The 27,685-nt window shown below is 43.6% G+C and overlaps 1 protein-coding gene across 2 annotated transcripts in view; it reads right to left on the bottom strand.

Moving 5' to 3' along the window:
- DCPS (decapping enzyme, scavenger) overlaps window positions 1–27,685 on the bottom strand; it is an 81,076-nt gene that overhangs the window by 41,146 nt on the left and 12,245 nt on the right. The gene's annotated exons all lie outside the window — the stretch shown is intronic.

Consider the following 27,685-nt stretch of genomic DNA (forward strand, 5'->3'; position numbering starts at 1 on the left):
AGGGTGGAGTTACAATTGTCATCCTACCAGCCAGTGACCATATTAGCTGGGCCTGATGGCAGTTGGAGTCTTATATAACTGGGAAGACTAGCTTGTCTATTCTGGCTTACGTGTGTTTCCCGCCCTTAGGTGGAGGTAATGATGGCCCCATGATAAGACGCAGGGTTGTACAGTCTTAAAATTGAGAAAACAGGTTTAATGACAAGCAGCCTAAGGTGAGCAACATGTTGTGGTTACTGCTAATTATACGGTATCTTGCCCTACTCCCCAGAAGGCACATAAAATAACTACATCCATTTTCCTGCTTCAGAATCTTTCGCAACCTTTGTACAGAGAAGGAAATTCACGAAGTGATTTCAGTTTTGCTAAGTGCCGGGTTTTCCGACTTACAGACAATAATCCTGTCTGCATTTTTGGGAAATTACGGAGAGAGAGACCAGAGGGCTGGCAGGGAAGGAAAAGGAAGGCGAAAGCATTGCAGGTGCTGACCTGATCTTAAACTGAAAGGGCTAATAAAAATGCAACTTTATGTTTCCCAAAGGTGCTTTTTCAAAAGGCAGCTAGACTAGTTTTTCCTTGAGGAAGATGTTTCGCTTCTTATCAAAAGAAGCTTCATCGGTTCTGGAAGGAAGAATGGGACCACTCGGCACAGCCAACTCGCCGAGGTCAATTCGCCACGGTCAACTCACCGTAGCCAACTCACCACGGGACAACTTGCCACTGGCCAACTAAACCAGGGGTCTCCAACTTTGGTCCCTTTAAGACTTGTGGACTTCAACTCCCACAGTTCCTCAGCCAGCTTTTGTCGTGTCCCACTCCTCCGCTGACGGCCAGGTCAGGGAAATCCGAATCAGGCATGCCTCTGCAGCTCTGCCAAAGTCCTAGCAAAGTCCTCAAGGCAGGCAGGAGACCAGAAAGTGGCTTCAGCAAGATATGTTTAGACTTTGCCTGACTCAGAGAATGCCAGAAAGCAGATCCTTTATATAGGCCATGGGGTGTGGCTCCATGACTCAGCACTTATCCAGGCCTGCCCCTCCCTTCCTTCTGACGACGACGCCTATCAATTCTTCTGAAGCGAGGGTCACTCCAGTCTGCAGCTGTTGGCAATTGACCTTCCTCAGGCTCACATGCTGTGGAGGAGGGGGAGGGGTCTAGTTGCTCCGTTTGCCTGGGCATGGAGCCAGGGCTGAGGCCGGGAGGTGCTTCCTCCTCCTCAGCCTGTCTGGGCATGGAGCCAGGGCTGGGGCCGGGAGGTGCTTCCTCCTCCTCAGCCTGTCTGGGCATGGAGCCAGGGCTGGGGCCGGGAGGCATACTAGGACATTCCTCAGCGTTCGGAAGCAGATAAGAAGGCCCCAGCTGCGGTGAGAGCGGGCAAGACACAACAGCTTTGCCTTAAAGGGACCAAGGTTGGAGACCCCTGAACTAAACAATTCAACGTAATTATTTCAATTTTTTTAAAAAAAATTTTTGCATCCTTTCTTTAATGATTCTATCCCACCATTTCTTTGACCTTAGTGTAACTCTTGTCCCACAGTGAGTTGTCCCATGGCAAGCTGGCTGTGGCGAGTTGGCCTTGGCGAATTGTCATAGACCCTCTGGGAAAGGGGTATCAAACTCAAGGCCCAGGGGCCGGATCTGGCCCGTGGGGGGCTGAGACCTGGGCCTCAGGGCTGCCCTGGAAACAGCGAAAAACTGGCCCCTGGGGCCTCTGCCAGCGAAAACGGGCTCCCAAGCTCCGGTTTTGGTTGCGACAGCCTCCTGCAACCCTCTGCGGCCCTTCCAAGCTCTGTTTTCACTGGCAGGTGGGTTGCAGGAAGCCGTCACAGCCAAAAAGGAGCTTGGGAGCCCGTTTTCGCTGGCAGAGCCCTCGGGCCACCACAGGTGCTCCCAACACGAATGACGTCGAGCTGGCCACGCCCACCCCAGCCTCCCGAGGTCAAACACAACCCTGATGTGGCCCTCAATGAAATCTAGTTTAATGACACCCCTGCTCTGCAAGGATGGTAGGGAGGATGGAAGGATTAGTTCTGACAGGATGATGGGAGTTGTAAGGATCGTATTTCTTTGCAGGCACCAGATGACCGCAAAGAAATATGATCCTTCCAACCAGTGGTGGGTTGCTACCAGTTCACTCTGGATCGGGCGAAGCAGTAGCAGTGGTGGTGGGAGGCTCTGGCCACCTGCTCCTGAAATCTCTGCGCATGTGCGTGTGCAGAAGCGTTGCATGCGCGCAGAAGCGCCCGCCCGCCTGCAAGCAAATTGGTAGCGGGATTTGAATCCCACTACTTCTTCCAACCCCCACCATCCTGCCAGAACCAATGAAGCTTCTTGGATGAGAAGCAAAACGCCTTCTTCCTCAAGAAAACACAGTCCAGTTGCCTTTTGTAAAAGGAGCTTTGTGACCACTATGACCTGGATGATTGAGAATCTCGATGGACACTTTGTGTTTCTCTGTGCTTATAGAAATAAAGACTTCACGTAAGTGTTATTTCTGGGATAATATATTGTAAATGGAGAACGGTATTTCTCCATTTGCAACAATAGGCTGCAACAATACAGCAGCTGATGGCAAATGGAAGATAAAGGCATTTGCATGCACATGTTTAGGGCTAAATTGCAAGTAGTAGAAATATGATACTACAGGCTTGTATGAGTGATTATTCTGTCACTAGAATGTCATTTCTAGTGAAAAAGTGGCAGCGTATGGAAGCCTTCGGCCTAGTATGGCTTCCAAAGCTGACAGTCATATTTTTAGAACATTTCCCTACCATTTAGTTAATTTTAAAACATATATTCAAATCCTTATGTGGAACTTACATGAACGTTCTTGGCAAAAATTTCAGAAACCGAACTAAATTGGGGGAGTGAATATGATCTATGAGGTTCACTAGGTGGGTCAGTGGCTAAGATGCTGAGATTGTCGTTCAGAAACGTCGGCAGTTCGGTGGTTCAAATCCTTAGTAGAGACCTCCTGCGTGAGCAGGTAGTTGGATTAGATGACCTCCAAGGTCCCTTCCAACTCTGTTACTTTTAACTATACGTAGCTCTTGATGTCCATATGTGATTATCAGAAGCAGGATTAATTACGCAAAACCAATAATTAATTAACTATATTCAAAATAGAAGAAGAAGAAAAAAAACAAACCAGGCCAATTCCCTTAATTTGCAAACCAAGCATAGATCAAGAAAACCAGCAGGGGACGTTGCAGAATTTAATTTAGCCTAAGAACTTCAACAAAACTTCCTAACGGTACTAACTCCACAGAGCCCTGACTAGAACAATTTGGTTTATTAGATAAAGAACGTGACCGGTTTAGCTCACGCTGGTAAAGCCTGTTATTAAGAACACAGTAGCCTGCAATTACTGCAGGTTCGAGCCCGGCCCAAGGTTGACTCAGCCTTCCATCCTTTATAAGGTAGGTAAAATGAGGACCCAGATTGTTGGGGGGGGCAATAAGTTGACTTTGTAAAAATATACAAATAGAATGAGACTATTGCCTTATACACTGTAAGCCGCCCTGAGTCTTCGGAGAAGGGCGGGGTATAAATGTAAACAAAAAAAAAAACAAAACATCGTGACGGGGCCTCTGGTGGCTCAGACTGCTAAGACAGTCTGTTATTAACAGCAGCTGCTTGCAATTACTGCAGGTTCAAGTCCCACCAGGCCCAAGGTTGACTCAGCCTTCCATCCTTTATAAGGTAGGTAAAATGAGGACCCAGATTGTTGGGGGCAATAAGTTGACTTAAATATACAAATAGGATGAAGACTATTGCTTGACATAGTGTAAGCCGCCCTGAGTCTTCGGAGAAGGGCGGGATATAAATTCAAATAAAAAAATAAAATCCTGAATGTTGAGCGATCCAAACATCTTCCTCCAAAGTTAAAAATGCAGTCTTTGTGTGTTTCCTGCACGGGTTTGGAGACATGTGAGAGTAAATGCGAGCAGGGGGTTGGACTAGAAGACCTCTAAGGTCCTTTCCAACTCTGTTATTCTATGTTCTATGTAAATACCACATAGTTCCACCTTGCACCCTGCTCTTGCGTACTGTTGCCACCATAAATCCTCTTGACGCATTATAAAAATGCTGGATTGACTTGTTGCAAATCATAATTCTAGCTGAACGGCCCAGAATTATACTGAATAATGTAGGTTTTTCTTTGGCAGGAGTGACAGTAAAAGAAAAACAGCAACAGTTGGGAAGCAAGGAAATGAGTTGGATAACACCTTAAGGGAAGATTAGGTCCTTACTGAAAGCATCTGACATAATGACTTTCGTAACTGGTCCTTCCCAGCACCCAGCCAAAAACATCTGAAATTTCCAAAAAGGCTTGTCTTACCGTACCTGATCTTTCCAGCTTGCCAATGATAGTTGACTCTCAGTATTTCAGAACCTATTGCCAAAAGCGTTGCTTTGGCAATCAACCAAAAATGGTTGAATTGTACCAAAATCTTCAATTCTGCCCCCTTCCTAATTTTCAGTACCCCATACATGGCTTAAAGGAGAACTAGTTACAATTTTATCGGAGGCAGATTTGTTTTCTGAATTAAAACTCAAGGAATAAACAGTTCCATGTTAGTTTTATGATAGACGAAAGGGTGAAAACAATCTATATCTAAGGAGGCCCATTCATATCGCCCTTCGACCCGTGCTGAGTTCTGGATGTGTCTTCTACTGGGCAAAACTAGAAGAACAGCTGCTGGGTATTGAAATTTTTTTTGTATTTCTAGTTGTGTTTAATTTATTTATCATTGGTTGAGATGGGAAGTCATACAAACTGAATGAATGAATGCGTGAATGAACTGCAAGCTGACTTGTAAAGAGATAGAAGTGGAAAATCGCTCTGAGAGTGAAGTATTCTACTACATCAGGGATGTCAAACTGGCGGTCCGTGGGCCGGATGCGTCACACGCAGGACACGCCCAGCCCAGCTCTGCAAATGGGAAAAACATGGTGAAAAATCACGTGACAGCAACGTGACATAGCGGGTTTGACACCCATGGACTACATCATTATCTTGGGTAGGACCAGGGGTGAAATGCTCCTGGATCGGACCGGATCGCGCGATCTGGTAGCGATCATGGCCGGTAGTTTGGTGATTCGGTAGCGATGGTAGAGCAAAACTCCATCCACCCGCCTGGGTGTCGTTACTTTCTGCTTTTAAAAGGTTAAAAAAAAGGCTTTGACGATTGTGTGCCACAGCTGTGATTGTCAGAGCTTTTTTTTAACCTTTTAAAAGCAGTTTTTTACAACCAATTGCCCAAATAGGTTGTAAAAAAATGCTTTTAAAAGGTTAAAAAAAGGCTCCGAGGATCGTAGCTGTGGCGCACAATCGTCGGAGCCATTTTTAATTGGAGGGGCGGTCCGTTTTTCCTCCCAGCAGGGTTTCCAGAAGTCTGCTAGATAAAAAACGGGGTGGGAGGTTCATTTTTGAAAGAGAGAGAGAGAGAGAGAGAGAGAGAGAGAGAGAGAGAGAGAGAGAGAGAGAGAGAAAGAAAGAAAGAAAGAAAGAAAGAAAGAAAGAAAGAAAGAAAGGAGGGAAGGAGGGAAGCAGGAAAGGAAGGAAGGAAGGAAGGAGGAGAGGAAGGAAGGAGTATAAAACCTGGCACTAGACGCAGCTTCAAAGGATAATCCAGGGCTGGAAGGGTCCTGGAGGTCATCTAGTCTAACCCTGCTCCAGCAGGACATTGCTTGTGAGTTTCTGTCTTTTGATCCCCCAGTCACATGGTTACATAGCCACGCCCACCCAGTCACACGACCCACCACCACCACCAAGCCACGCCCACTGAACCGTAGCAAAAAAATTTAGATTTCACCCCTGGGTAGGACCAATTCTACTACATCATTACCTTGGATAGGAGATGAATGAGAAGTTCAACCACTACTACTGGAGACCGACTGGAATCTAGTATGGCCAGATCAGTGAACGTTGCATGATGCTGTGGACCAGCTTGTCTAAGGATAAGAGATTGCAACTGACTTTGTTCAATGTATTTATTTATAGCAAACTCCTAGGAACGTTTTCATGGTGCATAGAATAACAGATGGAAGGGACCTTGGAGGTCTTCTAATCCAACCCGCTGCTCAAGCAAGAAACCCTATAGCATTTCTGACAAATGGTTGTTTCAGTCTCTTCTTAAAAGCCTTCAGTGTTGGAGTACCCACAACTTCTGGAGGCAAGTTGTTCCATTGATTATTTGTTCTAACTCTTAGGAAATTTCTCCTTAGTTGTAGGTTGCTTCTCGCCTTGATAACTTTCCATTCATTCCTTCTTGTCCTGCCTTCTGGTGTGTTGGAGAATAGATTGACCCCCTCTTCGTGGCAGCCCTCAAATATTGGAACACCACTATTATGTCACTCCAAGTCCTTCTTTTCATTAAGCTAGACCCATGATGGCAAATCTATCTGTGGGTATGAAAGCATTGCTCACCTCCAGGTGATTTTCGGGTCTTCTGGGCCCACCAGAAGTTGGGAAATGGGCTGCTTCCGGCCTCCAGAGGGCCTCCAGGGGGATGGGGAAGACCGTTTTTGCCCTCCCCAGGCTCCTAGAAAGCGTCTAGGAGCCTGGGGAGGGTGAAAAATGGGCCTACCGGGCCATCACGTGGCAAAAGTGGGGGGAGTGCGGGGGGGGTGCATGCATGGGGGATGGGACGTGGTGGAGCATTGAATTATGGGTGTGGGCACACATGCGCATGACACCCCCCCCCCATACTCCCCACGCTTTTGGCACACAATGGCAAAAAAGGTTAGCCATCACTGAGCTACACATATCCAATTCCAGCAACTACTCTTCATATGTTTTAGCCTCCAGTCCTCTTCTCTGCACAGATTTGGAGTTATTATCTGAGAACCTAAATCAGACTGATTAAATCTGTTGGCCATACTATTTTTCATTGTTTGTTGGGGAGAGGCATGAAGGAACCGGATCAGGCAGGTTGGTATGTTTTCTTAGTTGCTGCCTCAAAAGACTTTTGGCTTCCCTCCATGCCAGAATCTTTCAAATGCACAAACGCATGTTAAAATTGTATGTGGCTTTGAGCAGCTGTTCACATAATCCTATCGTAATGGGATGCTAACACACACCTGCGCCTGATCTTTGTAAAGCATTAAAAAACCCCAGAATTTCTGCTGGAGAATGCAGTCCTGTTCTGCAACTAATTTTAATTAGCATTACTTCTTCCTGCAAATTATATTTACTGTTTAAATCAATAGAAAAGAAGGCCAGGCTCTCATAACATAGAGAGCCAGTTTGATCTAGTGGTTAAGGCACCAGAGTAGAAAGCTAAAGACCAGGAGTTGAAGTGCACTCGGAGGCTTCAGTTAGTCCAGAATGCAGCTGCGCGGGTGATAGAGGGAGCTCCACTTAGCTCCCATGTAACACCACTCCTGCGCAGACTGCACTGGCTGCCTGTGGTCTTTCGGGTGCACTTTGAAGTTTTGGTTACTATCTTTAAAGCACTCCATGGCTTAGGGTCTGGGTACTTACGGGACCGCCTACTGTTACCTCACGCCTCCCACCGACCCGTACGCTCACACAGAGAGGGACTTCTCAGGGTGCCATCCGCCAAACAATGTCAGCTGGCGGCCCCCAGGGGAAGATCCTTCTCTGTGGGGGCTCCTACCCTCTGGAACGAACTTCCCCCTGGTTTACGCCAAATATCTGACCTTCGGACCTTTCGCCGCGAATTGAAAACGTATTTATTTACTCACATGGGGCTGGCCTAAGTTTTTGTCATATTTTAAATTCTAAATTTTATATTTCTAAATTTTATATGAATTTTAACGGGTTTTTAGATTTTAAATGTTTTAAAGTTTCGGCCAACTGTATAATAAGTTTTTTTTAATTTTGTTCTTAATTGTATATTGTTTGTGTTTTTTATTCTGGCTGTACACCGCCCTGAGTCCTTCAGGAGAAGGGCGGTATAGAAATCTAAATAATAAATAAATAAATAAATACAATAAATGTCCTGCCTTACCCATGAAAGCCAGATGAGCGAAAGAGGGAAGAAAATGGGTTATACCAGGGGTGAAATGCTCCCGGATCGGACCGGATCAGCTGATCCGGTAGCAATGGCAGCAGGTGGTTCAGAGACCCGGTAGCAAAAATCCCTGCCCCCCCCCCCCCCCGCACCATGGCCAGCTCAGCCACACAATCGTCAGAGGCTTTTTTTTTTACTTTTAAAAGCATTTTTTACAACCTATTAGGCCGAATAGATTGTTTAAAAAATAATTTTAAAAGGTTAAAAAAAGCTTCTGACAATCCCAGCTGAGTTGCCTGATCGTCAGAGGCTTTTTTTTTACTTTTAAAAGCATTTTTTTTACAACCTGTTCAGCCAAAGAGGTTGTAAAAAGATGCTTTTAAAGGGTTAAAGCTTCTAACGATCCAAGCTGAGTTGCCTGATCATCAGAGGCTTTTTTTTTTACTTTTAAAAGCATTTTTTAAAAGGTTAAAAAAACTGAAGCCGGCTAGGCAAAAAATGGGGGGTGGGAGGGTTTGTGAGAGAGAGAGGGGGGGGAAGGAAGGAAGGAAGGAAGGAAGGAAGGAAGGAAGGAAGGAAGGAAGGAAGGAAGGAAGGAAGGAAGGAAGGAAAAAGAAAGAAAGAAAGAAAGAAAGAAAGAAAGAAAGAAAGAGAAAGAAAGAAAGAAAGAAAGAAAGAAAGAAAGAAAGAAAGAAAGAAAGAAAGAAAGAAAGAAAGAAAGAAAGAAAGAAGAAAAAGGAGAGGAACTAGATGGCACTAGATGCAGCTTCAGAGGATAATCGAGGGCTGGAAGGGTCCTGGTGATCATCTAGTCCAACCCTGCTCCAGCAGGACATTGTTAGTAAGTTTCTGTCTTTTGATCCCCCAGTCACATAGCCAGACCCACCCAGTCACATGACCGTGCCCACCAAACCACGCCCACAGAACCGGTAGGAAAGAAATTTAGATTTCACCATTGGGTTATACATGTAAAAGTGTATGAAAATTAAGTTTTATAACTGGAATAATTGGAATCTAGGGAAAATATGTGGAACTATATAAAAAAGGAATGGAAAATTGGATTTATGTATATAAGTGAATTGTAGTATTGTACCATTTGGCTAAACTGATAAAAAAAAAGAAATGGAAAAGAGGGATATATGTAAAACTGCTGAATACTAAATATTTATAATTGGAATGATGGAATATAGGAAAACTATTTGAAATTATATTATATTGTGAAAAGGGAGTAATGGGAGAACATTTGAATAAGATAATTTAGAGTTAGGTTTAGATTTTAGAAAAATGATTGATTTCAATTTAAAGGGTTTCAATTTGAAAAAACTAAAGGGAGGAGTGGAAAAAGAAAAATCGATTAAGATTAGAGATTAGGGCGAATGGTACTATTGTTTATATATTAGAAGAAATAGAAGGAAAATAAAACAAAAAATTAGAGAGAAAGGATTTTATGGCGAAAAGTGAAATCTATAAAATGGTATTGGAGAAAACTAAAAGCGGTACAAGTTTTGACTTAGCCAATATTCTGTTCAGAAGAAATGTATTGTTTGTTTGTTTGTTTGTTTGTGTGTATGTGTGTTTGAAAAAAATAAAAAATATATATAAAAAAGAAAGCAAGCCAGATGAGTGACTCACCAGGAGACTGTGAGTTCTAGTCCCTCCTTACTCATGAAAGCCAGCTGGGTGACCTTGGACCAGCCACACTCTCTCAGCCCTAACCCACCTTACAGGATTGTTGTTGTGGGAGAAATAGCAGGAAGAAGGTGTGTTGGATAACTTGCTGTCTCAAGTTACTTGTAAAAAAAAAAAGTGGGATAAATAAATCAATAATAAGTAAAATAAAATAACAAGGAGAGATTCCTGAAGGAAACCAGACATTAGCTACAACAAATGGGCTACCACAGTTTATATATCATGCAGAACCAGTTGCCATGGTGGAATGGACATTTACAAATGAATGAGAAAGCACCAAGGTGTTTGGATGCACATCAGCCTGCAACTGGCAGTAGATCGTGCTCACCGAATAATCAGGAAAACTCCTGACCTCCACATTAGATGCTGGCAAATTCGGAACTTCCAAATCTATCCCATATTTTCTCCTGAATGTGAACGTTATTGAAGGCTATTCAAGTATAGCAAGAAACTCTTTAGGGAAAGCGCAGCTCCTGGTTGTCAATTTCAGGGAACTTAATTTATACCAATTTTCCAAATGGATTGAATGAATAAGAATGTTTGCTTCCAGTGATCCATACGTATTGATTGCAACTCACTGACCCCGTGCAAAATCAATATTGGTTTTTAAAGTAAATATTAACACTGCACAAGCTTTTAAACAAATAGCAATGCTATTTACTGGACTGTTTCTCTGGTCAAACAATAAATTACACGTAACTTGGTTGCAGGATGGAAGGAGAAAGCAAACCGTTAGTTTCTTTCTTTCTTTTTTTATGGGCATCCTTCTTGCTCAGACCAGCAAGCAAAACTGCCCTGGAAAGTTTTACAGAACTCAAAAAAGCAATGCTTGGCCCAATCTGGTTTATTGAATTTGTGAAGTGGCCACAATTATTCTTAATGGGAGCCTCTTGCCATAGGCAAAACTAAGACCCAGAAGCAGAGCTGAAAAGTATATACGTAAGAAGAGTGTTGAGTTTTCATAAGAGACAATAAATGGCTAATTGAGAAGGCAAGGGAGGGCAGATCCAGAGACTACTCCATTCCCCATAAGTTGTTCAAAATTGACCATCCTGTTATGTACTACCTGGGGCAGTTGCACACATAACTGAAAAATCTCAATCTGGGCTCCTGTGTCATCACAGTCTTTGAAAATGTGATGACATCAGGCAAATCGTCTGGAAATGCTGAGAGACCAGCTCTAGAGACATTTAAAGGTAAAGGTTTCCCTTGTCCAGTTGTGTCCAACTCTAGGGTCAGCTCCATTTGCTAGTCAAGGAAGCCAGCACTGTCCAAAGATGCTTCCATGGTCATGCGGTCATCAAGACTGTACACCAAGGTGCACGGAACGCTATTCCCTTACCACTGAAATGGTACTTATTAATCTACTTGCTCTTGTATGCTTCTGAACTGCTAGGTGGGCAGGAGCTGGAGCAAGTGATGGGAGCTTACCCTGTCACGCAATGCTGGGGTCTCAAACTGCCAAGTTTCTGATTGACGAGCAGATCATGTTAACCACTAGCCCATCTTTATAGATCTTTACCAGGCTTTAAAATATCTTTCCCCCTTTATTCCCCCATTGTGTGCGGGGAAATTAAATGACATGGATATCCACTGCTAAGAAAAACCTACAAATCCTTTGGGGAGAACCAAAAGGAGGAATCTGCCAGCATTACAGAGAGATGAAAATTTGGAGCCTTTACCAAGAGTCAGATAACTGGCATCACAAAAACACTTCCTTTTCTAGCAAATGAAGTTTTTTTTTCCAGTTTTTTTTTTCCTGCCTGAAAGAATGTGACCTTTAGAACAAGACACACACACCCGTTGTTGTTTTTTTCCCAAAACTGGCTAGAACTTCAGCAGAGACTTATCTCAGGATAGTTCATTATTTACAATGCCTGCAAATTTCCCTTCCTGATATTGCAGCAAGAGGTTTGTAGTATCAAATACCAGAGATTACATGCCATCCTGTAAGTCACCCATCAAAGAAAGAAAGAGAGGAAGGGAGAGAGGGAGGGAGAGAGAGAAAGAGAGAGAGAGAGAGAGAGAGAAAGGAAGGAAGGAAGGAAGAAGAAAGGAAGAAAGGAAGAAAGGAAGAAAGGAAGAAAGGAAGAAAGGAAGAAAGAAAGAAAGAAAGAAAGAAAGACTTTTTACATCATACACCTGTGCAGAACAAAGCTTTGGAATCAGTACCAAGGTCAATGGCAGACACTCGCCCACAACTAATGCACAAGGTACAGCCTGCAGATGAGACCTGAGCATTTGTGTGGGTGGCTGTCTGTCTGGTCCTTATCTCATTGCTGAGGCTAGTAACAATAACCTACCTGCTCAAGACTAGTTCAGAGAACAACTTTGTCTATTCAAAAGGCCTTTGTACAATCAAGTATTTGGACAAAGTGGAATGTCACAACAAGGACAGCCACTAAATAAGAAATATGCGTATCTGCCTATGTGAACAGATCACCAGTTCCCCTGTCTTTGACTATCACGGCATAGTAACCTTACATAATTCCGTTGCTAAGCAAGATGGTCATTAGGTGAGTTGCCCTCCTTTTTATAACCTTTTTGCCAAAGTTGTTCAGTGAATCACTGCGACCGTAAAGTGAATCATATGGTTAAGGGAATTTGGCTTCCCCCATTGAAATCAGCTGAGAAGCTCATAAATGGTGATCACACTGCAACCGTCAAAGGTACATGCCAGTTGCCAAGCGCTTGAGTTTTGATCACTTGACAATGAGAATGCTGCAACAGTCATAAGTGTGAAAACCGGTCATAAGTCACCTTTTTCAGTGCCGTTCTAACTTCAAAGGGTCACTAAACGAATTGTTAAGACAAGGACAAACTGTAAAAAGTTGTGTTACTAGGCAAAACAGAACCATTGAAAACATATTAAAAGGTTGGTTGGGAAAAAAAGCCTGAATAAAGCTCAAACTTTTGCAAGATTCTAGAAATGGGGGTTTTTTGGCCTCCCTGACTGGGGACTTTAGCCATGACGTGGCTTAAAGACTGGATTCAATTGAAGAATAAAAGGATATTAACATTAGAGGGCCACGACCTCCAACTCGGCTGGCACGCATTCCTCTGGGAGAGGAAAAAGAAAACCCACGCATATTTCCAGAGACACTTAGTGAGGGATGCCTTGACAAGCATCTGGGAAAAAATTAAGAAAAACCAGTATATGAAAATTCCAATTTGGTTATTTATTTTATTTTATTTTTTATTTTATTAAATTTTTATACCGCCCTTCTTCCGAAGGACTCAGCCGAAATAAAATACAGAGTATATACAATTAAAAGAGATTAAAATAAACTATTACTAAATGGCCGGTAATTAAAAGATTTAAAAATTTAAAATATTACTAAAACCCCAATTTAAAATCCACTATTTATGCCAGTCCTGCTTGAATGAATAAATATGTTTTTAGCTCACGACGAAAGGTCCAAAGATCAGGCACTTGACGTAAGCCAGGGGGGAGTTCGTTCCAGAGCGTCGGTGCTCCCACAGAGAAGGCCCTTGTTATGTATTCTTGTATGTACCTTTAAATATTTGGGCGGGAAATCAGCACGTTGCTGATTGGACGAAGCCGCCAGTAGAACTGTATAAAAGGAGAGGTTTTTCCCCCAGCCTGTTGCTGGGTTCACCATATATTAAAGAGCTGTTGTCACTACCCTGGTCTCCAGCCTCGTTACTTCCAGAACTTAACACTGGCGACGAGGATGGGATCTCGAGGCTAAGGAGAACCAGAACCGAGCTGAAGCACGATAGACCCGAACCCAGCAAACACAGGGCAGAAAAGCGGAGATGGCCAGTTACACTCCGCCCGCACCGTTTGACCCGGCTAAAGAGAAATGGGGAACGTATATGACCCGTTTCGAAAGCTTTCTAGAAGCCAACGAACTGCAAGGAGTTCCAGATAACCGCAAAAGGGCTTATTTCTTAAGCCACTGTGGTCCGGAGGTCATTGATATCGCGGAAGCCCTGGCAGAGCCAACGCCGATACAATCGGTATCGTGGCCAACTCTGCAGACCTTACTAAAAAACCATTTCGCGCCAACGCCGTCCAAATACGTGCGGCGGTTTGAATTCGGAGAGCGAAGACAGATGGAGGGCGAATCCATCGGTGACTACATGGCCGCCCTAAGGAAAGCGTCCAAGGACTGCGGATACCGCGACCTAGACGAGGTGCTCCTCGAGCAACTCATCCGAGGGGTCAGAGACATCCGTTTGCGGCGGCTGCTAGCAAAGAGCAACCTAACGCTGGCCAGCGCTCTGGACGAAGCCAGAGCACATGAAATGTCCACCCAAGCGGCAGAGACACTGCAAAAGCCTCTCCCACCAAAGGCGAGCACAAAGCCAACTCCAGTGCACCAGGAGGAGGTTCAGACCGAATCCGACGGTGAAGATGAGGAAGGGGTCTGCCGAACCGAGAAACGCGACAAAGGGGACCGACGAATCACGGAAGCTGCGGAGGTCAACACCAGCGCCAACGCTGCAAGTTTAAGGACGCAACATGTCGGCGGTGCGGAAAGAAAGGGCACCTAGCTCAAGTTTGTCGAGCGGCCCAACCTTCCCGCCGAAAATTCAAATCGGCCAATCAGAGCGCGGAATCGGTAAGGCGACCCGCGATTGGCTCAAACAAAAAAGGCGCGGATTCAAACCAAACGACTGTGGTCATAGGCCGCGCCTCGACCCGAGTGGAGAAGAAGATCTTCACCAAACCCAAAATAGAAGGAGTACGGTGCCGGCTCGAAGTAGACACGGGATCAGCGATCACCATCATGTCCTGGGACACTTTGGCAAAGTCGCTGGCGTCAGTCGCGAAGCGCCACCTGCAAGCACAACGGCTACGAGTCCACGACTACCAAGGGAATCGCATCCCTGTTCGAGGGACCACCTCCGTCCGAGTCGAGTACGGACCACACAAGAAGACCCTGCCCATCACGATCGTCGAAGGGACCCTGCCCAGTCTGTTGGGACTAGACTGGTTTCGTGCCCTGGGCATGGGAGTGACTGGCATCTACAGAAGTGACTGTAACCTGAAAGACATTCTCTTTAACGAGTTCGAAGATGTCTTCAAGGACTGCCTGGGCAAGTACAAGGGGACCCCTATTTCCTTCAACTTAGACCCCCAGGTAGCTCCCATTAGGCTAAAGGCGAGGAGAGTCCCTTTTGCCCTTAAACCAAAAATTGACAAGGAGCTAGATAAGCTCATAAATCAGGGAATTTTGGTGCCAGTCGATCACGCAAAGTGGGAGACGCCAATCGTCACCCCAATAAAACCAGACGGGTCAATCAGAATTTGCGCTGACTACAAGGCGACGCTAAACAAAGCCTTACAGAAAAGCGCTTACCCCGTTCCCGTGGTGCAACACTTGCTGCACTCTTTGGGGCGAGGGCAAGTCTTTGCAAAGTTAGACTTGGCTCAAGCCTACCAACAACTGCCCGTAGACGCCCGCACAGCCGAAGCCCAAACGATTGTAACTCACAGGGGGGCCTTCAAGTGTACCCGATTGCAATTCGGGGTGAGTGTGGCACCAGGGCTGTTCCAAAACTTAATGGAACGACTTCTGCAAGGGCTCCCAGGGGTAGTTCCCTACTTCGATGATGTCTTGATTTCAGCGGAGAACGCAGAGGAATTGGGGGAGCGTTTGAGAAAGGTTCTGGGCATTTTCCGGACAGCCGGATTAAAAGTCAAGGTAAACAAATGCCAGATAGGGGTCGAATCCGTCGAATTCTTGGGCTACCGGATAGACAAGAAAGGAATTCACCCCACTGAGAGCAAGGTCAAGGCAATTAGAAAGGCTCCAGCGCCCAAAAACAAAGCAGAGCTACAGGCATTCCTGGGGCTAGTGAATTTTTACGCGGTCTTTTTAAAAAACAAAGCGACCGTTGCTGAACCGCTGCATAGGCTTTTAGGGAAAAATACTGTTTGGTCTTGGGGAAAGTCGGAGAACAGGGCTTTCGAAGCAGTAAAAAACCTGCTCTCGAGCGATAGCCTGCTCATCCAATATCATAACTCATTGCCCCTAGTGCTGGTTTGCGATGCCTCCCCTTACGGGGTGGGGGCTGTACTCAGCCACAGACTTCCAAACGGTACAGAAGCCCCTATAGCCTTCTACTCTAGAACAATGTCCTCCCCAGAGAGGAACTATAGCCAATTAGATAAGGAAGCGCTAGCAATTGTGTCAGGGGTAAAAAAATTCCACGAATATGTTTTTGGGCGGGATTTTGAAATTGTGACTGACCACAGACCGCTGTTGGGAATACTGGCTGGCGACCGCCCAACGCCTGTGGCACTTTCGCCACGATTGACTCGATGGACTATTTTCTTAGCCGCTTATTCTTACAAGCTACAGCATCGACCAGGGAAAGAAGTGGGGCATGCGGACGCGTTAAGCAGATGCCCACTACCAGGGGCGATCGAAGACCCCACTCCGGGGACGCCCATCCTGCTTATTGACTCTTTGGACTCTGGCCCAGTCACATCTAAGGAAGTGGCTCGGGCATCATACCAGGACATTATGTTGAGGACTGTACTCGGTTGGGTACAAAGAGGGTGGCCCGCTGCGCCGGGCGAACGTTTTAAGGAATTTGTTAAAAAACGTGATGAGCTCTCAGCTCAAGGGGGGTGCCTGTTATGGGGCGATCGTGTGGTAATTCCGGATAAATTAAGGGGAAAGGTACTGGACCTCCTCCACGAGGGTCACCCAGGGATCGTAAGGATGAAGGGGCTGGCAAGAAGCTATGTGTGGTGGCCACTCATGGACTCAGAGATTGCTGAGAGGGTAGGGAAGTGCCAGGCTTGCCAAGAGTCCAGACCGCTACCCCCAACGGCCCCAGTCAGGGAATGGGAAAAACCCCAAGGGCCCTGGTCAAGAATCCACATTGATTTTGCTGGCCCTTTCCATGGCCAAACTTTCCTAGTGGTTGTCGACGCATTCTCTAAATGGTTGGAGATCATACTTATGAAATCCACTACGGCCGAGGCAGTAATCGCAGCCCTGCGCCACCTATTCGCAACCCATGGGTTACCTGACACTCTGGTGTCCGACAACGGCCCGCAATTCACGGCAGCCCAGTTCGAAGAATACTTGGCAGAGGAGGGCATCCGACATGCCCTCTCTGCGCCTTTCCACCCTGCGTCGAATGGCCTTGCAGAGCGTTCCGTCCGGAGCGCTAAGGAGGCATTGTCCAGGCTCAAGCCAGGTGACTGGCAAACAAAGATAGATTTCTTTCTGGCTGTTCAGCACAGAACCCCAAGCACTGCTACCGGCAGAAGCCCAGCCGAATTATTGATGGGACGGAAACTCCGGTGCCCACTTGACCGTTTGAATCCCCATTACACACCAGAGGGTTACAAGGGGGAAATAGACAAAACAAGGGAATTGGGCATAGGCGACCGAGTGTGGGCCCGCAACTATGGGGACGGCCCAAGTTGGCTCGCAGGGCAAATCATAAAAGCAACCGGCCCAAAGTCATACTTGGTGAATTACAAGACAACCGAGTATGGGCGCCACATAGATCAGATAAGGAGACGAATAACTGAACAAACCGAGCCACATGAAACAAATCATGACCACTCCTTATTTGAACCCACAGCTGACCATGACCGGGAGGCGCAAGACTTAGCTGAGGTCCCGGAGGTCCAGCGACGCCATCAGGTTCGAGGGAAACGACAGGAAAATTACAAAAGTAATCCAAGGCGGATGGCCAAGAAAAAGAGTCTGCAAATAATCCAGGGCCCGATGGCCTAGAGAAAGAGCTGGGAGGAGAAAACAGACCCTCCGAACAGCTCAAAACACCACCCAGGACTGAACCGCGCAGGTCTGAAAGAACTAGGAGACGCCCAGGTTATTTGCGTGACTACGTCGAAAAATAACATGTAAATAATATGTAGATAGAGGCAAAGTGTTTTCTGGGAGGGGAGGAGTGTTATGTATTCTTGTATGTACCTTTAAATATTTGGGCGGGAAATCAGCACGTTGCTGATTGGACGAAGCCGCCAGTAGAACTGTATAAAAGGAGAGGTTTTTCCCCCAGCCTGTTGCTGGGTTCACCATATATTAAAGAGCTGTTGTCACTACCCTGGTCTCCAGCCTCGTTACTTCCAGAACTTAACAGCCCTACTCCTGGGGGCCGCCAGCCGACATTGTTTGGCGGACGGCACCCTGAGAAGGCCCTCTCTGTGGGAGCGTACGGGTCGATGGGAGGCATAAGGTAACAGCAGGCGGTCTCGTAAATACCCGGGTCCTAAGCCATGGAGCGCTTTAAAGGTGGTAACCAGGATCTTGAAGCGCACCCGAAAGACTACAGGAAGCCAGTGCAGACTACGGAGCAGTGGTGTTACATGGGAGCCACGAGCGGCTCCCATTACCACTCGCGCAGCTGCATTCTGGACTAACTGCAGCCTCCGGGTGTACCTCAAGGGCAGCCCCATGTAGAGAGCATTGCAATAATCCAGCCGAGACGTAACCAGAGCGTGAGTGACTGTGCATAAGGCATCCCGGTCAAGAAAGGGACGCAACTGGCGGACCAAGAGGACTTGGTAAAAGGCCCTCCTGGTGATGGCCGCCAGATGTTCATCAAAGGACAGCCGACCATCCAGGAGGACGCCCAAGTTGCGAACCACCTCCTTTGGGGCCACTAACTCGCCCCCAACAGTCAGCTGCAGGAGCAGCTGACTGTACCGGGGTGCCGGCATCCACAGCCACTCCGTCTTGGAGGGATTGAGCTTGAGTCTGTTTCTCCCCATCCAGACCCGTACGGCTTCCAGTCACCGGGACAGCACTTCGACCGCTTCGTTATCAACAATGGAGGCGATGATTTACGCAAACGTATTAGATTTAAATAAGGTAGTGAGAGATATAAAACTATTGGATGAACAAGGAGAATTAAAATCTGACCTGGAACTAAGGAATCAAGGAATAAAGATTGAGTGGTGGCCCTGTCTCCCAATCAGGACAAGCTATAAAAAAGATTTAGAAAAATATGGCATATATGGAAAACAACTGAAATTGGATAAAATATTGTTAGGGACAGGGGGAAAATGCCAAAAACCAAAAGCATATAACCTCTTCCTAAGATTCAAAATGGAAGAAGAAACTGTGAAGACTGGGCTAGAAACTTCAGATATAGTATTGAATTAGACTATTGGGACAAATTATGGGAGAAAAGCTGTAAACTAACTATGTCAGCAGCCTATAAGGAAAACCTCTACAAGACGTTTTATTGCTGGCATTTACCCCCAGCGAGATTGGTCAAAATGTTTCCAAACCGCTCACCTGAATGCTGGAGATGTAGCTATAAACGGAACTTTCTACATGTGGTAGACCTGACCCAAACCCAGAAAGTATTGGCATAAAATAAGGGAACGGTTGGAAGAAATTACTGAATGAAAGATCAAATTGAAGCCAGAACTATTTTTATTGGGCATTTTAGATGGGAAAATGGATAAAAAAATTCAGTATATAATATTACATATATTAATTGCAACCAGAATCATTTTTGCTCAAAATTGGAAACAGGCTAATATTCCTCCAGAGGCAATAATAATAAGAAAGATACTTGAGTGTGCAGAGATGGATAGGTTGACTATGGAATTGAAAGAGAGAGAAGAATCGGAGTACTATCAAGTTTGGAGTAGATGGTATACATGGCTAGAGAATAAGAGTTAAATTATTGTATAAGAATTATATAATATTGATGACAATATGATTATATCATATTTGCATGTAAATATTATTATAATTCAAATGACTGTATAATATAGGATAGTGAACCATAGAAATAGAACCTATGTAAATATGAATGTTATGGATGATATGGAAATGCTGTAATGAGTGAAAATTTGTGTTTTGTTTTTTAATGTTGAAAATGTTTAATAATTTTTTAAAAAAAATCATATTAAAAGTGACCCAAGTTTTTATTAGAGGGATATTGATTTACTTGGACAACAGGCAAAGGAATAATAAACAAAGGCAGCGTAGATATTTGGAAGAAGAAATTCAAAGGAAGCAACAGTTATTAATTCAAAACCCACAAGATCATAAACTTAAAGAGGCTATAAAAATATTACAGAGTCAATTTAATATGTTAATGGCAGACCAGGTGGCAACGAATATACAATATGCTAAACATAATACCTTTTGTAATGCAAATAAACCTGGGAGATGGTTGGCATATAATTTAAGGAAGAAACAGAAAGCACGTGTCATACAAAAAATAGAATATAAAGGTAAAGAGATATACCAACAGGATAAAATTAAAAAGGCATTCTCAGAATTTTATACTGCACTATATGCAAAAGACAAAATATTGGATAGGGACATTTATGATTATTTGAAAGATTATAAGGTGAATATTCTAACATTAGAACAGAGGGAGGAGCTGAACCGGCCGATAGCTACTGGAGAAATAGTGGAGGCAATTAAACAATTAAAATGGGAAAACCCTGGTACAGATGGTCTTACAGCAACTTATTATAAAAAAACACAGGATGAAATATTAGGCCCACTTAAAGAATTATTTAATCAGATACAATTAGGAGTGGGAATACCCCCGTCATGGAAAACATATTTTATTTCACTGATACGAAGAGGAGCAAGACTGCTCTAAACCTGGTAACTATAGGCCGATTTCACTTTTAAATAATGATTATAAGATTTTTGTAAAAATAATAGCAAATAGATTAATGTTAGTTTTACAACAAAGAATTCATACTGATCAATCTGGTTTTATAAAAGGGAGGCAGATGAGGAATAATGTTAGACAGATTATTAATATATTGGAATATTTGGAAAAGAAGAATACTTCAGCGGCACTTATTTTTTTGGATGCAGAGAAAGCCTTTGATCGATTGCATTGGGATTTTTTATTTAAATTAATAGAGAAAATGCAATTTGGAGACTGTTTTATTAGAATAATTAAAGCGATTTATGGAGAGCAAACAGCACAGATTATAGTAAATGGTAGTTTGACAGAAGTTATTAAGATTGCGAAAGGAACAAGACAGGGATGTCCCTTATCACCATTATTGTTTGTTTTGACTCTGGAACCATTATTAGATAAAATACGAGAATTAATGAAAATAGAGGAATTAAGATTAGACAATATGAGTACAAAGTTAGAGCTTTTGCAGATGATGTAGTGGTTACGTTAACGAATCCTATAAATTCAAGTAGATTTTTGTTGGAAGTAATTGATAAATATGGAAAGGTATCAGGATTTAAAATAAATCAGAATAAAACAAAAGTGATAATTAAAAATATGTCTATACAACAGAAACAAAAACTAGAGGAAATGACAGGATTTGAGGTAGCAAAAAAGGTTAAATATTTAGGGTCTATATTAGCTCATCGAACAAGAAACTTTATAAGAATAATTATGACTTGCTATGGCAAAAGTTCAGAATGATATGAGTGGCTGGAAGAAATTGCAGTTATCCCTATTGGGAAGGATTGCTATTAAAATGAATGTGTTACCTAGATTTTTGTTTCTGTTCCAGATGATACCTATAATTAAAAAGGATAAAAATTTGGAAGATTGGCAGAGTGGGATTAATAAATTTATATGGCAGGGTAAAAGGCGAGGTTAAAATGAAAATAATACAGGATTCACGGAAAGAGGTGGTTTAAGAATGCCTAACTTTAAACTATATTATGAAGCAGTAACCCTTTCAGTAATAAGTGACTGGTTTAACTTAACAGAGGAAAGAATTTTGAATATAGAAGGTTATGACTTGTTATATGGATGGCATGCGGACTTATTTTATGGAAAAAAGTGGATAGGGCTTTTAAGAATCATGTGTTGAGAAGTGCTCTTTTGGTCTGGAATAAATATTCCTATAAATTAGATTACAAGATTCCTATATGGGCGAGCCCTAGACATGCAATAGAGAATATAAATATAGAACAGAAACAGGAAATGATTACATATAAAGAACTTTTGTATGCTGAAGGAGGTAGATTGCAATTAAAATCATTACAGGTATTAAATGAAGAAGGAGGAATTATACTTGGTTTCAATATGGGCAAATAAGTGCTAGATGGAAAGAAGATCAAAAATTGGTATAATGCAAAGGAGGAAAATTTAATAAAGCAAATTAGAAATCAGACCCAGGAGCATATAAAGAGATTGTATAATGTGTTGCTTGAAATAGATTCGGAAAAGGATTTGGTAAAGGATTGTATGATAAAATGGGCACAGAATATTCAGGAACCAATAATGTTGGAAACATGGGAGAAAATCTGGGTTAGAAATGTTAAGTTTACACAAGCACAGAATTTAAGGGAAAATTTTTATAAGATGTTTTATAGATGGCATTTAGATCCCAAAAAATTATCATGTATGTATCCTAATATCCAAGCGAAATGTTGGAGGTGTGATTGTGATGATGCTACATATTTTCATATTTGGTGGACTTGCAAGAAAATTAAGGTCTTTTGGATAAGAATTTGGTGGATTATTCAAAATGTACTGAAGAAGAAGATAAAGTTCCTGCCACAATTTTTCCTTTTGGGAATTATAATGGATTGTACAGGGATTGAGACTAAATTGATTTTGAACTTAATAACAGCAGCAAGACTGTTGATTGGACAATACTGGAAGAAAGAAGAGATACCTACAATAGAAGAATGGATATTGAAAGTTATTAATTTGGCTGAGATGGCTAAAATCTCAGCGTTTTTAAAAGACAATACACAGGAAAGATATTTAATTGAATGGAAAAAATGGATTGATTATCTACAAAATAGATATCAGATTAAGATTAAGAAATATCAGATTGCCTTTGAATAATAAGAAAGTTATTTTATGTAATGGGGAGGGGGTTGGGAGACGAAAAGCTTTGGATGTGGTTATTTGGATTGGAAGGGAAAATTTTATTCTATGTTTGGTTTATGTATAACTTTACCTTGTGATTGACCCGGGAAGCCGGGGGGTGGGGGAGGGAGGGGGGTGTTTTGTTTTTTTTTGGGAGGGAGGGGGAAAAAAGGGGGAAAAATGTTTTTGTTTTTTTAAAACTCTTTCAATAAAAAAAAAAAAGTGACCCAAGTTGCAGTTCCTCCAGTGATATTCCTAGAAGCAAATAGTATAAATAAATGTTCTGATCTAGGCTTCCCCAAAAAGCACGAAGCAGAATCCTGATCTCAACAAAACCTCTTTTATTAAACATACAGTGAACTTTTTTCATTCACCTTCAGCAAAGTCTTTCAAGGGAGAATTTACAGTCACAGACCTTATCTGGCTTGGAGAGCTGCCAGGCCAATATCTTCAAAACTTGGCAAAGAGTCTCCGAGAGTCACAACCCAATTAGGGGAACTAATTGTCTTTTGCAAACTCCACTCTCCTTTCGCTCCTCTTTATTCCCTCTGGGAGGGGCCATTCATCGTCCACCTGTGGCCTTACTCCCGAGTCGACCCTTGTTCTTTAGCTGTTCCCTTCGCTGGCAACTTTACCTATGCGCACACTGGGAACAGACTTCAGTTGTTTGTCTGCCTGACTGATGACCGCTGGCAGGCCACAACAATAAATAATATTTACTATTTATTGACAGTTTCCTTGCCCCTGCCATACTGGGATCACATGAACTGGGTACACAGATTAATAAAACTCAACAAGTGGATCCCCACTACTCTGCCAAATCGCTTTTTACAAGTTTTCCCACAGAGTTCAATCCACTTGGCTCTAAGATTTAAACCCTGACCAGGATTGTGAATTGCACACTCTGGAACTCACACTACACCATCTTTTATGTGTGCAAAAGAGGTGTGTAAAAGGGAGGGCAAGCATTGGGCCAATTCGTACTTGTCTCCTTGGACCATATGTTGAACAGAAACAAGTGGACAACATAGGAATGATGTTCCTCTTTAAATGCAGATAGCCCTCGTCTTTCAAAAGATCGTTCAGTGACCGTTTGAAGTTACACTTCCACTGGAAAAAGCGGCATATGACGGTTCTTCACACTTATGACTCATTCAGCATCCCTGTGGTCATGTGATCAAAATTCGCCCACTTGGCAGTTGACTCATATTTATGACGGCTGCAGTGTCCCAGGATTCTGTTATCATTTTTGCAACCTTCTGACAGGCAAAGTTAATGGGGAAGCCGTATTCACTTAACAATCGTGTTGCCAACTTAACAAGTGATTCACTTGACAACTGTGGCAAAAAGGCCATAAAATGGGGCAAAACTCACTTTAAATTTAAATAAATAAATAAATAAATAAATAAATAAATAAAAACTTAACAAATGTTTTGCTTTAGCAACAGACATTTTGGGCTCAATTGTGGTCGTATGTCAAGGACTGCATCCAGTTTTGGTCATCACATTACAAAAAAGATGTTGAGACTTTGGGGAAAGTGTGAAGAAGGGCAACTAAGATGATTAAAGACCTGGAGACCGAAACGTATGAAGAACTGTTGCAGGTATTGGGTATGTCTGGTTTAATGAAAGGAAAAACTATGGGTGGCACAATAGCAGTGTTCCAATATTTGAGGGGCTGCCACAAAGAAGAGGCCGTCAAACTATTCTCCAAAGCTCCTGAAGGCAGGACAAGAAGCAACGGATGGAAACTAATCAAGAATCAACTTAGAACTAAGGAGAAACTTCCTAACAGGGCGGACAATTAACCAATGGTATAGTTTGCCTTCAGAAGTTGTGGATACTCCATCAGTGGAGGTTTTTAAGAAGAGATTGGACAGCGATTTGTCCAGAATGGTATACGGCAGTGATGGCTAACCTTTTTGCTGTTGCATGCCAAAAGCTGGGGGAGCGCGGAGGGGTCACGCGAACATGTGCCCACACCCATAATTCAATGCGCTTTTGGCACATGATGGCCTGGTAGGTCTGTTTTTCGCCTTCCCCAGGCTCCAGCGCCTTTCTAAGAGCCTAAGAAGGGCAAAAACAGCCTTCCCCACACACACACACCCTGAGGCCCTCCAGAGGCCAAAAACAGCTTGCTTCCCAACTTCCGGTGGGCTCAGAAGGCCCGAAAATCAGCTGGCCGGCGCACACATGCGCACCAGAGCTGAGCTAGGGCAACGCTCGCGTGCCCATCAATATGGCTCCATGTGCCACCTTTGGCACCCGTGCCATAGGTTCGCCATCATGGGTATACGGTCTCCTGCCTGGCAAGGGATTAGACTAGAAGACCTCCAAGGCCCCTTCCAGTTCTATTCTGATTCACTGCATGAAATGCTAAGTAGGTGTATCTTAGGCCACCACGCCAGCATTTGTGCATTTTTCCCATGGTTAGCTATTATTTTTGAAGCAGGGGAGCGAGGGCTGCGGGCTTTCGCAATGATTAGTATGTCATATACTAATACAGAGGTCTTCCAACTTGGCAGCTTTAAGACTTGTGGATTTCAACTTGTTGGAAGAAATATCCATCTGGGTTCAGTTCCAAGTGGGGACAAAGACACTGGAAACATGGAGGCTGCTTGGAAAGATGGTTTAATGGTGGTCAGGATCACATGGCTTGAGTTCCTGAACAGAAAAGGGCTGAGATCCTGTGTGCTCCCTGGCTTTATGCTTTTTCTGAGCTTTGAACTTTCTGGGGCACAGGAAGAGTATCCTGATTGGTTGTCAAACTCCCAGTGGTCTAGGGGTCTTAGCTAACATTGTAGGTTGTCCCTCAAGCTTGCCTGAGCCTTGCCATGTGGTGAGTTTCTGTTCTATTGTGTTGCAAATGATGGTTGACAAAGGTGGGGCGAAATGAGTGACCTTGGTTGAGGCTTTAATGGCCCATTGACAAAGGTGGGGGGGGAGTCAGGAAGCTGCTTTGTCTTTAAAACATGTTTCTCCATTTCTCATCCAGGGAAATATATTCTGCCTTTTAAATATTTTCTAAAATATTTCATTCTTCTAGGAGGGGGGTGGGTGCTAAATTCCTACAAACTCTCAGAACTCTGGGAAGTCCACAAGTCTTAAAGCTGCTAAGTTGGACTAATACCTGCACGTTACGGATGTGTGGTAAGGAAGAATTCTAAGCTCCTTTCAAGGCGGTGAAAAATAACGGGAAGACGTCAATCCAAGTCCTCCCTCAAACAACCCCGCCCTCTAAAAGACCAATTTTGCTTTAATTTGGGAGGAAAAGGTCGAAGGAAAAAAAAATGCATTTCGGTTTTGCTACAGAAAGCGATCGATTTGCTTTAGAGCAGAAGCAGTGCCCACAAGCCTGCATCACAGGTAAGTGAAATAAAAAGCCTCTGAGACACATACACACTCACACACGCAGAAACACGCAAGCTATTAAAAATTAAAGTAATGCTTAATAGCCTTATAATGGCTTTAGTTATACACGTTAGCTTATATAAGCTCAGAGGAGACAAACCTTGAAAGGAACATTAACTAGACAATAAAGTAAGTAAGTGTTTCAGACATGCCTCTGAGGGATGCTGGCAAAGCAGAGGTAAAATGGAAAAGCAGGTGGGGAGGGGTTTTGGGGGTGGGTGGGATACCAGAACTTGCAGCTCTTAAATGCTGTCAAAAGGAAATTAGCGTGAAGCTTCAAATATCTCAGGGGGTTGGCAGCCTGAATAGAGACTTTTATTTTCCTTTTCAACATACTTAAAGCAAGAAGATTAACTGGGTGGGTTGTTTTTTTTTAAAATGTTTTTCAATGCCGATTCAGGGCTTAGTGTGAGGTGTGAATGCAGTCACCAAAAATCTCCTTGTAGAATGAGGATGGGAACCTTTCCTGTTTTAAAAGTGTTTTTTACCTGATTAGTTCCAGTTCTTAAGAGGAGGATACGGAGAGTCCTCAACTTATGACCGCAATTGGGAACCAGAATTTTTAGTCCTAAGCAAGGCAGATGTTAAAGACACCCGATTTTATGGTATTTCTTTTGCCACAGTTGCTAAGCGAATCACTGCAGTTGTTAAATGAATCAAAGCAGCGAGGTTTCCCCTATTGACTTTCCCTGATGGCTGGGACGGTTGCAAATGGCAATCATGTGTCCCAGGACACTGCAGCTGTTGTAAATAATGCCAGCTGCTAAGATCACATGACCATGGGGAATGCCTTGGTGGTCGTAAGTATGAGGACCGATTTTTCAGTGCCAGTGTATGGTTTTGAACAGTTGTTAACAAAGGGTTGTAAGTTGAGGACCACTTATACATTACACAATGAACGTAAATTTGGAAAATCCTACCCAAGTGTGCTTTTAAACTTATTCATTGTTGGAGCCCTGTTTTTTTTCTTTTTTAATCTCCGTTTGAGCCAACATGTTTATCACGTTTTTAGTTTCATTGTCTAAAAATAAACACTGGGAACCAATATTTGATGTTCTTCTTTGAATTGTTCGGCTGAACGGAAGGCATACAGAAAAGCAAACGATCGATTTATTTCTCCTTATGATTCTGATGAAGCTAATTTCTTGATTAACTTCAGTGGGAACAAAGACCGTGCAGCCAAAAGGTATGAAAATGTCAAAGCTCCTCAGCTTGCTTGCTTTTGTTCCTCTATTTTAGAGCATTTCAGAATATACCCGTGTTTTCCCTGAAAATAAGACCCGGTCTTATATTTTTTTTCGGGTTCCAAAAGAAGCACTAGGGCTTATTTTCGGAGAAATGTGATCAGGCCAGCTGGGCATCTTGCCCCCTGGCATGCGCACAAGAGGCGGCAAGCACACAGGCACCGATGGTATCCGGGAGCAGCTGCACTCACTGGTCCCTTGCACAGCACACTCTTGGGCCAAGCTGAGAGACGTGAAGATGAGCCTTCTATGGCTGGCCACCAACTCTGGCCCACTGACTCTCAGCTTTCCCACAGCATGCGCAGTGCGTCCGGATCACCTGCCTTCCCCCTCCCCCGCACCTCTACCTCTGCCTGCTGCTTGGCAGGTAATCAACTCACCTGCACTGCACAGGCTGTGCCACCTCTTATGCTGGCTATGCCAAAACCCCCCCCACTTCACTAGGGCTTGTTTTAAGGGGGTAGGGCTTATATTAGGTGCACGCTTAAAAGACCAGGCTAGGGCTTATTTTCGGAGTGGGTTTATTTTCAGGGAAACACGGTAACATTTCAAGGAAAATACAAC

Source organism: Ahaetulla prasina, chromosome 9 (assembly GCF_028640845.1).
Source record: "Ahaetulla prasina isolate Xishuangbanna chromosome 9, ASM2864084v1, whole genome shotgun sequence".
NCBI lineage: Eukaryota > Metazoa > Chordata > Lepidosauria > Squamata > Colubridae > Ahaetulla > Ahaetulla prasina.